The 16,944-nt window shown below is 44.8% G+C and overlaps 1 protein-coding gene across 1 annotated transcript in view; it reads right to left on the bottom strand.

Moving 5' to 3' along the window:
* Positions 1-16,944, bottom strand: part of GLRB (glycine receptor beta) — a 93,387-nt gene that overhangs the window by 47,432 nt on the left and 29,011 nt on the right. Inside the window, exon 4 of the mRNA XM_058838573.1 lies at positions 14,364-14,438. The gene's annotated coding sequence lies outside the window, so the exon portion shown is untranslated. The remainder of the gene's footprint in view (positions 1-14,363; positions 14,439-16,944) is intronic.

Raw genomic sequence — 16,944 nt, 5'->3', positions numbered from 1 at the left:
TGGTAAAGGAAAGTGGTTTATGTTAGCAGGGCTGGATATGGCAAAAGGAAACACATACCTGCAAAAAGTAAACAAATATTTCATGGGTGTTGGGTTTTTTGTTGTTCCTTGTTGTCCTGGGAGAGAGAGAGTCCATTCACATGTAACCCTAACATGAACCTGACTTAGGCAACTTCCAGAGAGTCAAGTATCTTCCTAAAGTCAAGACTGACAGTGAGGAACAGATCTAAATGCAGGTTTGCTTCAGTGTGTTTAAGATATGTGATGTCCTTCAAAGACTGTCTAACCCAAAAACCACAGAAGCTTGGAAACAAGCTTCCTCACCAGAAATGTATCAACTGTATTAAATACAGTATCAACCAGTCATGTAGCAAGGCAAAGAACTGCAAGCTCTCTGTGACCTTGCGCTGGTTACGAGAAGAGGTTATAAATATAATTTTATGTACAGAATTTAAACACAGCTATTTTGCATGAGGCATTTCCACTGCAGAGCCAACACTGACAGGGCCTTGCAAAGATGACTAAACACAACCTGTAATATTCTGCTTTATTGCATCTCGCTCAGTTTAATATTTAAACTTCTCTGGGGCAAAAGCAGGTACCCCAAAGGCCAGGAGATGAGTTTGTGTTCAGCCAGAGGCCGCCCCACCTGCCCCTGGCCACAGCACTGCGGCACCCAAGGCATTTTCCATTTGTTTGCCATCCCACAGTTAATTCCCAAGCACTTCCTTGGGCCGACAGAAACCTCGCAGATGCCTGCTGCATTTTTCACTCGTATTCATTTGGATTTTTTTTCCCTCCACTGTTTTTAAAGAGCTGTGCCTCTCTCTCTTTTTCCTCACCTCCGAGAGTCACCGGGACGCTTCAGTTCCCCCTTCCCCGAGAGCCGCAGCCTCGCCACCCTCCCCCGGCCCGGCCGGGAAGGGTCGCGGATCTGCCCCTGCCGCCACCGGCCCCTCTCCCGGCCCCCCGGCCCGAGGCCTCGCACCGGCCCCGGCAGCGGCAAGGGAGCGGCCTCGGCGCTGCCGAGCGCTGCCGGCGCTCCGCGGGGAGCGGGAGCTGGAGACGAGCGGGGCTGCCCCCGGCAGCACCCCCGGGCCGTGCCCCACCGCCGCCCCACCGGCGCTGGCCGAGGTGCTGACGGGGCTCGTTCGTGCCGCCCGGCGGAACGGGGCCCTCGGGCCGGACCCTCGACTCCCGCCCGCACACGCGGCCCCGCCGCCGCCCCGGCCGCGCCCCGCGCTCACCGCCGGACGCTGCGATCCCCCCGCGCTCAGCGGCGGCGGCGGCCCGGGAGCGGGCGGGCCATGCCGCGGCCCGGCCGCAGCGACAGCGCGGCTCCTCCGGCGGCGGAGCGAGCCCCTACCTCCGGCGGTGCCTCCGCGGCCAGTGAGCATGTGCGGCGCCGCGGCGCTCCCCAGCGAGCACGTCCCGGAGCCCGCCCACACACGGGCACTGCGCGCCGGGAGGGGACAGCGGGGCCGACCCCCGGGCACCCCGGCCCTCCCGCCGCTGGACACGGGCACCGGAGAGGCGGTGGGAGGGGGAGAAGGGCTGGCGGAGCGAAGCATCCTCTGGTCTCTTGTGCGAGGAGAGCGCGTTTGACGGGGCTGTTGGGAGATACCTAACGGAGTTGGCAGGAGCAAGAGAATATTAGCGGAGAGGGACTGAGTAGGATGAGAGGAAGAGGGGGTGCAGTGTTGCACAGATTAGTGGAATGGTGGATCAGTGGGCCGAGGCCGATTGCGTGAGGTTCAACAAGGCAAAGTGCAGCATCCTGCCCTTGGGTCACAACAACCCCATGCAGGGCTACAGGCTGGGGGAGAGTGACTGCAAAGCTGTTCAGAGGACTCTGGGGCTGCTGATCCACAGCAGCTGAACATGAGCCAGCAGTGCCCAGGTGATCAAGACAGCCAGTGGCATCCTGGCCTGTATCAGCAATGGTGTGGCCAAGCAGGAGCAGGGCAGTGATCATCCCCCTGTACTCAGCACTGCTGAGGCTGCACCTCAAATCCTGTGTTCAGTTTTGGGTCCCTCACTACAGGAAGGACATTGAGGTGCTAGAGAGTCCAGAGAAGGGCAATAAAGCTGGTGGAGGGTCTGGATAGTAAGACCTATGAGGAGCAGCTGAGAGATGGGCATGTTTATCCTGGAGAAAAGAAGGCTTGGACAAGACTTTACTGCTCTCTACAACTGAAAAGAGGTTGTATAAAGGTGGGGATCGGTTCTTCTTCCAGCAGTCCCTTGCTGGGCCTGGCTGGAGCAAGGGCAGGAGGCAGCCCAGGACACCAGGGTGGGCAGGGAGAACTTGCCAGCCCACTTCCCCTCCCCACAAATTCATCTTGGCAACAGCACAGATGCAACAACCAGGTTCAAACTGAGGTAGGGCCAGGGCACTGGCCCAGCTCCTGGGGTGAGGACACCCCCTTTGCTTGTCTATTGCCCCACAAGCAGCCATGAAAGATGAGCATTGCTGATGCTCTCCAGCTCAGATATAGCCGTAAGGGTGGAATTCATTCCTGACATCTGGATGCAGGTGACGGTAGGACATGGCTGAGTTGCCATGTGCATGTCTCAGTATGAGCCCATGTAAGAACCTTCACACAGCACACATAGAAAGGACAAGATGTGCTGCCTTCAGAATGTAGGGAGGACTACCTAGTTTAAATTTTTAAAATTTCAGAAGGTTGAACACAGACATTTGTATGCACACTTTGTGCATGCAGCAGCACTTCTCCATCACTGCCAGCATTTTCCTACTACTAGAAGCTCACCCTCCCTTCCAACTTTCCCAGGCTTCCCCAGACACCTTTTACCCTGGGATGTGGCTGTGGTGACTCAGGCCAGTGACTGGTGGTTTTTGGGGTGGTGGAAAGAAATGCCAGGAAGTGCATATGCCACAGAGGCAGATGAGGGGAGTGATGGCAGCTGCACCCCCAGGGAACCAGCTTTGGAAGCCAATGTCCTGATCTCACAGCCAGGATTCCCTGGAAAGGCAAAGGGTTCTCCCAATGGCAGCAACTTCCTGCAGCTCTTGCAGAGGAAGAAAACCAAGCAGGCCCTGCTGCAGGGCTAGCAGGCTGTGGAGAAGACAGCTCTGTCTTGTCCTCAGCACCATGCTGGGCATCTCTCAGCACCTTGAACCTAAGGCTGGGTGCTTGCAGCCAACCATACTTCCTCTGGTCTGGAAGCCTGTCCCTTGTCCCTGTCTTGGTGTGCTTCCCTGCTGCCATCTCCTGCTTGTTGTCCCAAGATGACAGTGAGCAGCACTTTGCCAAGCTGGGGAGAGCATTGTCACCAGCCATGTTTAACAGCCTGTGAACCCCATGGCAAACCTTCACCATCACCCTCTCCCAAAAGCCCAGGGCAAGGCATGTGGAGCTCCCATCCAATGGGGATGGGGATTCCTGCCTTCAGAGACCCCTGAAGAAAAGCAGGGAGGTTGCAGCCCCCATCTGAGAGTTGATTCTTCCCCCCCACACCCAGCTGCTGCACAGTAGGACCATGGCACAGCTCTGCATGGGACTGGCTTATGTGAAAGCCAATGGAGCTTTAAAGTGGACAGGGGGAAGAAAGGCATGATTTGGGCAGAAAAGTGCATCCTGTATGACAGAGCTCCATCACTAACACTTGCTACATTTGTGGTCCCTGTGACAGTAAAAAGAGACAGTGGGATTTCCTCAGTGCGGGGAACGTCCATTGGGCAGCTAAAGCCAGGAGCTCATGATGAAAAGAGAGAAGGTGAAACCTGAGGGATGGTGGGAACTGTAGCTCAAACTCAGGAAGCCAGACAGGTAATGAAGCACCTAACAGACCCCAGCAACAGCCTGGGCCTCCCTCCAACACCATGGCTTCATTCCCCTTTTGCAGTTTATGGCTTCTCTGCTCAGTCCCTTTCTTTCTTCTCTGCTCATTCCCTCTCCTCACATTCCTGAGCTGTCAGTGAGATGTGAAGAAGCAGCTGGTTTTGAGCTGATTCAAATGAGCTCCCTACCCACAAATGTTAAGCTGAGCACACAGGTTTGGCTCCAGCTGTCTGGGGACAAAAAACAGCAGTCCCAGGAGGACCAGAACGGGCACTCCACCTGATTGTTTTTTGGCTGCTGAGTATGGGAAGGTTAGCCTCTGTCCTGGACTCCTAAGACTGGGTATGTCCTAAGACAGTGTATGTCCTAAGACAAAGTATGTGCTGCTGTGTCCACATTAGAGTGCCTACAAGTCCCAACACAGCTGAACTCACAGGCAAGGTCTTTTTTTTCTAGGTACAAACCCATCAAGTAAAATAGCAGCAACCTGAAAATCTTAGCAGTTGCCACAGTTCATCCTCTCCTCTGGAAGTGTTGCTTTTCCAAAACAAAATCTTCCCCAAGGGACAGACAGGGCTCTATCCCACACTTGCCAGTAACATTTCTTCTATGAATTAGTTCAAAGACAGTTTCTTTTACCTGGGAAGAGATTAGCAAAAGCATTTTTCTATTGCAGCTCCTTTGAAGCAGTGCATGTTATAACATCTGATGCTGGGGCAAGGCAGGGACCAGCTGTGGGCAGCAGCCCCTGGGGTCCCTGCCAGCTCCCCAGCCTCTGCCAGCCCACAGCACCCACCAGCTCACACCCCAAGGAAACCTCCTCCCCTCCCTCTGTCTCAGTTTTGCTGTCCTGTTCCACATGTGCTGGGCTCGGCACCACTTCCAGGTGAGAATTCAGCAGCAAGCTGGGGAGCGCCTGGAAGAGAGGAGCAATCACTCTGGCAGCTTCTCTGTGCCTGCCACAATATTAGGCACATGAAGGAGAATGGCAGCTCCTTCCTGGCTCTGCTTTCAGCTGGGATGACCATTTCCAATCTTTCACCCTTCACAACCCCCATCTCCTCAGCCAGGCAGGCTGCAGTTAAGCCACATGCCTGGATTGGCTCTGGGGCAGAACTGCCCATGCAGAACTGAGACACCAAAAGCCCCCACACCGGCTCCCAGCTGCATATCCATCCCTCACCCACACTCCTGAAGAGGGGAACATGTCAGCAGGAAGCAGATGGAAGTGGACAAGGCTGATGATTAAATTCAGAATTATTTTCTCTTAGGAAACTCCAACTTCTTCCTCCAATTGAATTTTGTGTAATAACTCTGTATGTGTGTATTTCAAACAGCTTGCTTCAAGCTTTTGATTTTTTTCAAGTGATTTATACCACATTTAAAATAATAACAATAACTTAAAAAAAAAGAAAAAAGGGAGGACTCGGAGAGTAGTCCCAACTCAGAGAGTAGTCCTGTGTGTTCTGTAAAGACACCTGGATTAAAATACAGATTAAGCTAATGTTCCTGCAGAAGGAAGAAAAGTAAAACAGCAAGCAGACTGGCATGAGTGGTCACTAGAAATCAGAAAAACCACCTAGGAAAAAGAGATTAAAAGTTCTTCATTCACAAACTTATATAATTCATGAAGCATCTACTTGACTAGAGGATGAATTATGACTGAAAAACAAAATTTTTAATGTCAAATAGCTGACCAAATGTTATTAAAGCCTATAACAAGCCTTTTTCAGGAAAGCAAATACATATTTTTTAATTTTTATTAACACAAGGACCCATGTCTTGGCTTTCAGACTAATTCAGTTAAAAAGCCAGGCAGACAGAAGACTCAAATCAGATGAAAATCATATTTCATTAGTTTCAGTGCTCACCAAAGTTGTTTTTCTTATAAATTTAGTTGATTTAATTCACAAAATTGGAAAAAAAAACAGTTTTAGAAAGGATTTCATGTTTTCCTTTGTAATTATGAATGGGTTTTTTTCAATCACCTGTCATATCCTGATGGCTATTGTGCTCATCCAGAAGATTTAGAGATTTACAGAGCACCTAAGACCGATTTCCGAAGGATGATGGAAGCTCTTTCTTCTTCTTTCCTTCTCTACTATTGTAAAGCTCATTGTAGGAACTAGGGATAAAATAGGTACTTGGTATACAAGGTTTCTCCTGTCTGGTACAAATGACCAGAACTTTGGAAGTAGCCTCATTTTGTTTCTTCAAAATGAAGACTAATGATTTTCCTTTCTTTTTGAAATACAGAAATTTGAAGTAGCAAACCCAGCAGCAAAAAAAATAGCAAACAGATGAGCCATCAGATGAAGAAAATTATAGCCTGTCCTCCTTAATGTTCCAGTTCCCTCATCTCCCTCTCCTTTACAGATACTGAGTGTGACAGATGATCCTTACAGGGTCGATCTGGCAAATCTGACTGGAAAATTCAGACTATTATGCCTTGGTGGAGGCTCTAAAATTGAGACTTTTGAGAGAGCTGCACACACAATGAAGTGTCTCATTTATTAAAATTAAATGAGAAAATTATTAGAAACCTGCACCTCTTCAAACATGTTAATGCTAGTAAATATGTATATATATATATATATGTTAAGCTTTATGTATCTGATAGATAAAGAGCTTGTCAAAACAGCAATGGCATACATTGACCATAATAGACATGACTATATTCATAATGCCCTCATGCTTCACAGGAAGCAGACGCATGTTTAATTGCTGTCATGTATTTATAGAAAATTGAGATCATACAAGACGCTGAAAACATATGTTCCTTGCAGCCTTATGCATTTTATTGTTTACATTTACTATGTAGCTATGCCTTTGCTGACAGATCTCCATGTGCAAGCCACAGTCAAGTTGTTTGTATGACCTCGTGGTTTTTTGCCCCATGCAGTGGTGCACACACCACTCCCCCAGCCCTGGCCACACTACAATCACTACAATTTCTAGGGACAAACATGCCCTAGGCCTCAGCCTTGAGAAGGTGCATCTGGAGCTTATCAGGACCACTGTCTGTTCCCAGGAGCTAGTACGGTCTAATGACCACCTGGACTTTAACAGCCTTAGAAACTCATTTTTCTTGTCTGAAAACCCAAGAGAAATAATATTTTCATTATCAAATTTTCAAAGTTAGTCTCTGACCTGAATTGTGGCCGGGATGGAAGATTACTATGACTAAGGCCACCTCTCTTGTGATTCCAAAAACAGCAGCCCAGAGACCCTCTGAGCTCTCCCAGACCACTGCAGCTGTGACCAGCAACCTTCCTCTGCCTGGGGTATCTCTCAGCCAGTTCACTCAGCCAGGGAAGTCTCGAGTTTGCTCTGCCAGGAGGATTGCTGAATGATAATGATGGATCCAAGGCTGATACCCCAACAACTTGAGGCTCAGCCCTGTGCCTGATGAGAAGATGCAAAGGCGCCTAAAGTGAGCAGTTCACTGAACTCAAGGGAAATTTTTCACTGGTAGCTTGTATAAACTGTTTAGGTCTCTGTGAGCAAGTGTGAATACACTACAGCAAATTTCTAGGAATGTCTCTCTCCTAGATTCTTAAGTACTTTATATTTGAAAGTAAGTTAGGCCTGTACATGAGTAACTGTTGTGCTACAGCAAATTCTATATGAATCCTTTGCTAAACTGTTGGTCCTGAATTATGGATTAAGTGCTATTAAGTGTTGTAAAGGTTAATAGCTGTTGAGCTTTCAGGCATAAACTCTTGGTAAAGGTCAGACTCAGTTTAGCACAAGGGTCTACTCTGAACCTTGTGACTCAACAGTAGGGTCTTCTATATTCTTCTTTACCCTTGCGTTTTTCTATCCTTTTCCTGCCCGACCACCTTCCCTAAACTTTAACATTTAAAGACTTTAAACTCTTGTTGCAAATTACAACACTCACAGTGTTGCACATTATAACATTCACAGTGTTAATACCTTCAAAAAAAGTTTTGAACACAATCATATACCTGTAATAATTTAAAAAAGCCAAAAACTAAATGTCTCTTGAAAATTACAGAGGTTCATTTTCTTCCTGTAAGATCATATTTTAGGAAATATGAAATATTGTCACACCAGTTTTGTGAGAAAAAAATTATAATTAAATAAGAAGATACCTATTTGTCTGCATCCACGTATGCTCTCATTTAACCCCTATGTCTCAACAAAATGGGGTAATTAATTAGCTGAATACATTTAGTGCTATTTTGGATTCTTTTGTGGATTATACTGTCATTGAGGAATTAAGATACAAGTTAGTGGTGAAAAGGATTAGCCTGTCAGCTTCAAAGTTCTTAAAGGCAGTGTTTGTTCATGCATAAATGGTAGATGTAAATGACTTGTGAAGAGTTAATGCATGCTTAGTAATTGTTATCAGCAAGCTACAGGCATGAACTTCATGTCTCATGAATAACTGTGCCACAACTATATCTTTATAAATTGATATGCTTAACCTTGAAAAGAATCAGGAAGACAGTTATTGTTGAGATGTCATTTAATAACACCTTCTATACTTTCTGCCACATAAACACTTTCTAAAGGCACTTATTGTGTGCAAAGTGCTGTACAGAATTAAGTACCTGTCTTTATTTCCTGTACTTAACATAATAAAAAAAGAAGAGACAGATGCCTTGTTGGACAAGTCAAGGCAATGCCATCTAATAAGGATTTTAAACATGATTCAATATTCCTCCTGGCTGACTATTTTGGAAAGGTATCTAGATGTTCCTGAGGACAAAAGTGAAGACAGCATGAAATATCACATACAAATTTCCTTTTTGCCCACCATAGCATATGTATTTATACCTAAATCACACTGCTGATGTGCTTTACTGTAGTAGTTTCTCTTTACTTAAATTCTTCTTGATTTGCACTCAGTCTGAACAGCTGTCAGCTACCTGCTAGACATATGGTGCCAAAGGCCCATAGGGCAAATTTCTTACAACCCACAAGATGCTCAGTTGCAGTCTTTGGAACACTTTTAGCACACTGGCACGGTGTTATAATGAATTGCGCCTATCCCAGGCTCCAGTCCCAAACTGGACCTGGGCCCCAAATATTTACCTAAAGAAAACAGATCCTTTCTGCCTTTAGCAGAGCTATTTCAGCAGAATCTCACTCTAAGGTCTTAGTTTGGTTCTTAGTCTAAAAAATTGATATTCTCTATATATTTGTTAATATATATGTCTGAACTTTAGAATCTCTCCTGTCATCCAGATTTGGTAATTCATAATAATTGAGAGAACATCTGGGTTTTCACACCAGCATGAAGGATCCATGCATGTTAAAAGATCTGCCTTAGGAGATCCTAAAAGACACTATTAAATTTATCCTGAAATTAAAGCTCTGCTATTTTCTCTTTTTTTTTTTTTATTTTTCAGAACACCGGGAGAACTAGCAATGCCTGGATGCTGATTGTTTGGGTAAGGAGTGAAGTGAAGACTGTGAAATGCAGTGGAATCATTACCTATACAGCAATGGAAGTCCTGAAGAATGAATGAACTCAAAAAGAAGAACAGCTGCCTGAGGCACCAATGCAGGTATGTGGGACACTATTTAGGGAGATATTTTTCAAGTATAAGTATGTTGGACAAAATTAGGGGTTGGAACAAAAACCATTATATGAACCCTCTTGACTGAGCATACTTCTCAGAGGCTTGAATACAATTAAGTATGCAAGAAAGTCCATGTCCTTCTAGTTTGAAAAGCACACTTTAGAGTAATAATAATGATATGCTTGGTGCCTAGTTATTACACTACATGATTTCTCAGAAATTATAATAGCAACTAATAATTTCCAAAATAGAAACTTCCAAAAATATGCTACCCAGAAGTCCCTGTAGAAATCCCATTCATTCTAAAATGACAGTTTGTTATGGGAACAAGTATTTTACACATTATGCCTGAAATGTACAGGGTAAATTACATACCTTACATCAACATTAAAAATAAATCTAGCACTGAAACTTCAAGAAAATGTGGCAAAAGTTCTTGTACTGCTAATTTTTTTTTTTTTTTTTAAATATCTGACTGTAAACGTAGGTGCTAGAGGATGGGTGGTCATTCAGTATTAAAGAACATACTGACCTCTTAAAGCATTCTTAACATAATTTTCTCTTGTCTAAGACATTATCCTTCCTGTCTTGAACTAGGAGAGACTCATACATGCTAATGGATCTGACATCAGTGTTGCTGGGGAGAATGATTTTCATGCTAGAAAAAATACATTCTCATTTTCAGATTACATCTGATTATTGTTATATTTCTGCTATTACATAGGTTACTTTAATATCAGCCTAGGCCAGCCAGCAGAGCCATTACCTTTAGTGTAGTTACTCACATCCTTAAGTGTGTGTTGAAATGCTTTTTTGGATTAAAAGTCTGGGTTTTATGTTAGCAATTTTCTTGAACATAGTAGTTAAAAACATAGATCCTGCAGTGATTTTAAATGCCAAACTGAATGGAAAGATTAAGTTTGGAACACTTAAAAGATTAATACTGGGGTTTGTCTGCCCAGACTGATCAATTTTGTCAAAGTAGCATTAAGTTATTCTGTATGCAGTTTGAATTCAATAGTGTTCATACAAAGACCATGCAGTCATTAAATATTTGATGAAGATTATCAAATGACTTCATAGAAGCAGCCATGCTACTTTAGACCACTGGACCCCATGAAACAACATTTTGTCTGCACCAGTGGCGGCAGCCATGTGCCTAGAGAAGGGTATGAACAGGACCAGAAGATGTTACTTTTTACCCAAATATCTTTCCAAACTCCAACCATTTTCTACTCAGGGGATTTCTTAATACCATTGTGCAAGTAAATAGACCTTAGCATATTAGAACAAGGGGCACTGCTGCCCTGCCACTCCAAGATTAGGGAAAGAAGAATATGGGGAAGCCTGGGTGCACAGAGGAACTGTCAGATTGCAGAGAAATAGTCTGAGACTGGCTGTTGCAACTGTCCAGTCCAGCATTATGGCTCTGCTCCAAGAAATAAATTCCCACAGGGCAGAAAAACTGTGTAATTAAGAGCCAGAAACCCCAGGGTCTTTATGATATTGTTTTTGTTTAATTCACAGTATGTGTGCATAACTATTTGCCCCAGTTTTTCTATTTCTTCCCCATTTTTCTTGTTTATTAACCCAGACACAACTCAGATTCACAAACAGAAGTGGTTTTCAATCTTCATTCTGATCCTTGCCTGCTTCTTCTGTGGTCTGACCAATAAGTTTGTGAAGAAAGATCTCAGGTTAGCATGCCAGCATCTAGATCCAAACATATAGATTTCGAGTGAAGACAGACCAAGCAATAACTATTCTGATTTCCAGCCCAGTGACTGGGAGAATATGTCTCTGAACTTGCCCTGAGCACATCCCAGAGAGAAGCTTCCAGAAGCTGCTCTCCATTTTATTAGAGTCCCTTGCTTCTGGAAGTGCAGCTGGCCAGCAAAAGGCCACAGAGTCTGCTGAGACCACACCAACAAAGGACCTGGTCAACTTTTTTATGACTGGAATGTGAACCAAAAGCTGAGACTGAGTCATGGTACTGTCTACCAACATAATGAACCTGTAAAGAAGTCAGAAAACTGGACAGTGACTTTAGGGACAACCACTTTAGTAGCTATATATAGCTGTCAGCAGCAAGGATAGCAGAAGTGTATCTCTAATGGGTTTTGCAACATTTATGAGTCCCATCTACATTCTCTAATATCCAGGGAGGCCTCTTTTCTGGTGGCTCATCTCATCGAGCTCCTTACAGTCAGTGACCATCTGGAAGCTCTTAATTACTGACATTATTTACTAGTTACTTAATGGCCTAGATGCTGAGGGTGATGTTTTCTGCTGGAAAAATGATAACATAAATAAAATGCATCCAAGGCTGATGGTTTCAAAATCACACAAGGAATAAATATGATCAGTGTTGCAGTTGCACTCCTCAGCTATGAAACTCAGGAAAAATAGATTACAAGAGACATTTTGCTGCCATTCAGCCTACTTTTGAATGTTTTGCCATGCTGCAGTGGCATGCTGCAATATGGTGTGATGCAAACACAGCAGCTTGCTGTCCAGAGCTGTTTCCAGCCTTTCCATCTGCAGATCTGAGGCATACATCCCAAGCTGTCTGACCTCAGATTGCTTAGACCTTGTCTACCACACAAGATGTCCTTGCTTTACTCTCTATCAGTCACTATATTCCTCCCTCAATTCCTATTATGGGGTTTCCCAGTCCAGCCTCTCAGCACCCACTCTAATCTAATCTAATCTTAATGACTACTGTCAACCTATCCAATCCCACTCTCTGAGTCTTGCTTGAGGGCCTGAACACTAACACAGAGCATGTGGGAGATATCAGGGCTCTGTCACCCATTGTCAGCATGGAGGACTCAGTTCCAAACTGCCTGGGTGGGCTCATCAGTGAAGCCTTGGTTGGAATTAAAGACCTCTAGATAAAAACAGTTTTAGATGACTGGCATAAAGGAGATGAGTTGCACTGCCTAAATTAGATGTTTAGGCTGGCAGTCACAAGCTAGGAAGGTCTCCAGTTGAATGGTGAGTGGACAGCACTGGGCATTAGAATGGGGAGAGGGAACAAATTGTGGCCTTATGCTGAGGCAGGACGTGATGGAGAGGAGATTGAATTAGCACTAATAAGGTTCGTACTAGACCACATTTCCTTGTTTGCTTATGCTGAGATACAAAACACAGCCCAGACATAATGTCAAATGATTTCACTCCTTTATTCACTTACAGTGCAGGCTAGTGTGCTGCCAGCGGATGGTTGCTGAGGTGTGTTTTGACAAGCCCATATTGTATGCTTCTTAGCACCTCATCTTTTAGGTATATACAATTTGATGAAACAAATATGGTATGCCATTTCCTTTCTAGAATTTCACATTCCTCTTTTGCTCTCTTCTCATGATAGTTGAATAGAATTGAACCAGCACCAGGTTCACAGTTCTAGCAACGTTAATTTCCTGTCTTTAAATATGCATCTACCTTCACAAATACTAATAGTCAGATTAATACCAATTCTCTGAATTTTCAGAACAGTAGCTAGGTTAGTCACTCCAAAAATGAAAATTACTTTTTTTATTGTCTTATTAAATCTGCTTTGAGTACTGGACCCTTTGCATAAAGGGGATATAAGGACACTTAATGCATAACTCCATTGTTTATTTTATTAAATATATCAAAATTAACTGAACAGTTCCCTTTAATAAGTACCTTGGCTTGGAGCTTTGCAGAGATACAGATCACAGCAAAACATTGAAATCTTGAGATGCTCACATGATTTTCGATTTACTAAGAATTAAAAAACCATATATAACTGATATCACTCTATGTGACACATTATCATTATCTCTGAAATGCTCCAGTGAACTTTTTGAACAAACCAAACAAAAAAAGAGACCTGACAGCTTGTTCAAAAGTATGGACAGCCCTTGCTCAGACACAGTTAGTAAAAAAAAACCCTTTTGGTACATGCAAACCAGGATTTTGTGCTCTAGTTATGGAATATCTTAGTGGGTGTAGATTAAAGGATTTTTTTTATTGTTTTTCTTGTCTTTCAAAACAGCTTTGTTGCCTGTCAAATATTTACAGCACAAGTTCAGAGCAACAGTTTTGTTATTAAAGTGGTGGAAAATAAACAGATGTAACCATTAAAGTGTAAGGGAATACAACTAAAACCTTTTATTAACTTAGCCAGAAAAAAAGGCAACATAAAAAATCTTAATTTAAAAAAATTACCTTTTCTGTAAAACTAGACACTGATCTTTACTGATGGTTCAGTCCAAATATGAGTTGCATGTGCAATTTGATTGACAGAGCACCCAAGCATGGCTCCCAACTTGGCCTGCTCTGACCACAGGGCAGTTGTGTGGAAGGAGATCCAACTATCCAAAGCAGACCCAACTCTGACCACCCAGGGATCTCCCATCCAGATCTGCTGGGAGATAGTTCTACTGGCCACTGATGTTTAGCAAGGGATGATTTCCAGCTCTGAAAGCACTGCTTTCTTCCTCTGTCAAAGGGGAAACCCACACAGAGCTAAGCTGTTTGACTTTGCCTTGGGACAGAGTTGCAATCCTCATATATCCCAGCTCATTTCAGCTCCCAGTGATTTCAGCTCAGAAGTGGGGTTAGTTTTTGTCATTTCCTGAATGAGCTCAAACTCTGCCTGGGATCTGATTTAGACAGTAAAGAAAAAAGAAAAAGACCAAACAAAAAAAAAAAGCAATTACAGGGTGTTGGGGGAGGAAGAGGGGAGTACATAAAAGGAGAAAAAAAAAAAAGGAGAAAAAAAAGAAAAATGGAAATGAAGGGGAAAAGGGAAAAGGAAAACAAAAACAGTCTTCCCAGATAAGACCCTGAAATATAAATGGACCCCCTATACATGACCTTTTCCCCTTGACTTGATAGCTAGGGCAATCCACATCAGTGGGGAGAGAGGCTCCCCAAACCTGTTTGTTTGTTTGTTTTCTGAGATGAGTTAGCAGTGAAGTTCCTATTAGCATTTTCTTTACTAAAATCTCTTCAGGACTTCTGTGAGACTCACCTTGTTTTCAGTGTCTTGGTGAGCATCAAGTCTTCAAAATTATTATTATCCTTGTGCCATAAGAAAATTGTGTTGCTGGAGAAAAAAAGTTAATATATTACCTTTCCTATAATACATCTGTCTATATGTTCTTGTTCTCTTTAAGAAACTCAGGCATTTCTTTGATTCTGACAAAGTATAGATCATGGGCTGTGATTTGTGATTTTTGATTTCACCATTAGGCTGCTGAAAATTGGAGACATTCTTTGTACATGTCTGGTGGCTGAAGTGAAAATCCTATTTTAAGGGACACTAAGGTGTTGAACTGACATTACTAAGTGGTGCAGATTTGCTGTATGGTCCTAGGACTGGATATGTCCTTTTAAGAAAAATTATATTTGTGCAAACCTCTGGCTGTAGGCACACACTGCACATGCGTGAAGAGGTAATGTTGCAAGTGAGGTGAGCCAAGGGCACTCTGATAAGTGGCTTCGACCTTGGTTCCACCAGGGGAGAAACCATTTCCCAACACGGCAGTCACACACTCCGGCACATCCTGCAAGACTCCAATCATAAGTGCAAGGCATATTCAACCCCTCTGGTACTCTAAATAACAAATGTGCAGCTATTCTTCCCCCAGAGCAAAACAGTCATTTTGAGTTAACTTCACATTAGCCATTTAGTGTCAGTAAAAGAAAATACCAGTTCTTTATCTGTTTCTCCCAAGACTGTGGGATACAAGTAACCTATTAGCATCCAAACAGCATGGATTTATGAAAGGCAGGTCTTGCTTGACCACCCTGATCTCCTCCTCTGGCAAAGTGACCCACTTGCTGGATGAGAGAAAGGCTCTAAATGTTGTTTACCTGAAATTCAGTAAAGCTTGATGCTATTTCCCGCAGCATTCTCCTGGAGAATCTGCCTGCTTACAGCTTGGATGGGTGCACTGTTCTCTAGGTAAAAAACTGGCTGGGTGGCCAGCCCCAGAGAGTGGTGGTGAACAGAGTTCCATGCAGCTGGCAGCTGATCACCAGTGGTGTTCCCCAGGGCTCAGTATTGGGGCCAGCCCTGTGTAGGGTCTTCATCAATGACCCGGACAAGGGGACTGAGTGCACCCTCTGTCAGTGCACAGATGACACCAAGCTGGGTCGGAGTGTTCATCTGCTGGAAGGTGAGAAGCACCTGCAGAGGGATGCAGAAGGATATGGACAAGCCCCTGCAGCATTATAGTCTAGGAACAGTGTGGCTGGACAGTGCCCAGGCAGAAAGGGACCTGGGGGTGCTGGTGACAGCCAGCTGAACATGAGCCAGCAGTGTGCGAAAAGGCCAACAGCATCCTGGCCTGGATCAGGAATAGTGTGGCCAGCAGGAACAGGGAGGTCATTCTCCCCCTGTACTGCACACCTGTACACCTGGAGTGCTGTGTCCAGTTTTGGCCCTCAGTTTGGGAAGGACGTTGAGACACTTGAGTGCATCCAGAGGAGGCAACGAGGCTGGTGAGGGGCTTGGAACACAAGCCCTGTGAGGAATGGCTGAGGGAGCTGGGGTTGTTTAGCCTGGAGAAAAGGAGACTCACAGGTGGTCTTATCACTCTCTACAACTCTCTGAAAGGTGGCTGTAGGCAGGTGGGGATTGGTCTCTTTCACCAGGCAGCGACTCACAGAATGAGAGGACAGAGTCTCAAGCTGCACAAAGGGAAATATAGGTTGGATATTAGGAAAATGTTTTTCACAGGAAAAGTGATAAAGTACTAGAATGGTTTGCCTGGGGAGGTGGTGGAGTCACCATCCCTGGATGTCTTTAAAAAAAAGACTGGGTGTGGCACTCGGGGCCATGGTTTACTTGAGGTGTTATGGCTGGGTTGGACTCGATGATCTTGGAGGTCTCTTCCAACCTAGTCATTCTGTGTGAATTCTGTGTGAAGATGGATCATGGGCCAAGGCCAATTTTATGAGATTCAACAAGGCCAAGTTCTAGGTCCTGCACCTGAGTCACAACAACTCTGTGCAGGGCTACAGACTGGGTGCAGAGTAGCTGGAAAGATGGCCAGTGGAAAAGGACTCTGGGGCCGCTGGTCAACAGCAGCTGAACATGAACCAGGGTGTGCCCAGGATGCCAAGAATTTCCAATGCCATCTGACTTAGATCACCAAAAGTGTGGCCAGCAGGACCAGGGCAGTGGCTGTTCCCCTCAGCATTGGTGAGGCCACACTTTAAGTCCTGTGCCCAGCTTTGGGCTGCTCACTACAGGAAGGACTTGGAGGTGCTGGAGTGTATCTAGAGAAGGGCGATGGAGCTGGTGAAGGGTTTGGGGCACAAGTCCTGTGAAGAGCAACTGAGGGAGCCAGAGATGTTTAGCCCAGAGAAAAGGAGGCTCAGGGGTGACCTTATCACCCTCTATAACCACCTGAAAGGAGGCTGTAGCAAGGTGAGGGTCAGTCTCTTCTCCAAATAACAAACAACAGGAGAAGAAGAAACAGCCTCAGGTTGTGCCAGGGGAGGTTTAGATTGGAAATTAGGAAATTTTCTTCACAGGAAAGGTTGTGAAATTGCCCAGGGAATGGGTGAGTTACCATCCCTGGAGGCACTGAAAAGACACATGG

Source organism: Poecile atricapillus, chromosome 4 (genome assembly GCF_030490865.1).
Source record: "Poecile atricapillus isolate bPoeAtr1 chromosome 4, bPoeAtr1.hap1, whole genome shotgun sequence".
NCBI classification, from domain to species: Eukaryota; Metazoa; Chordata; class Aves; order Passeriformes; family Paridae; genus Poecile; species Poecile atricapillus.
Note: the sequence above shows the minus strand (reverse complement) of the source record. Positions and strands in the feature narration are given on the sequence as shown.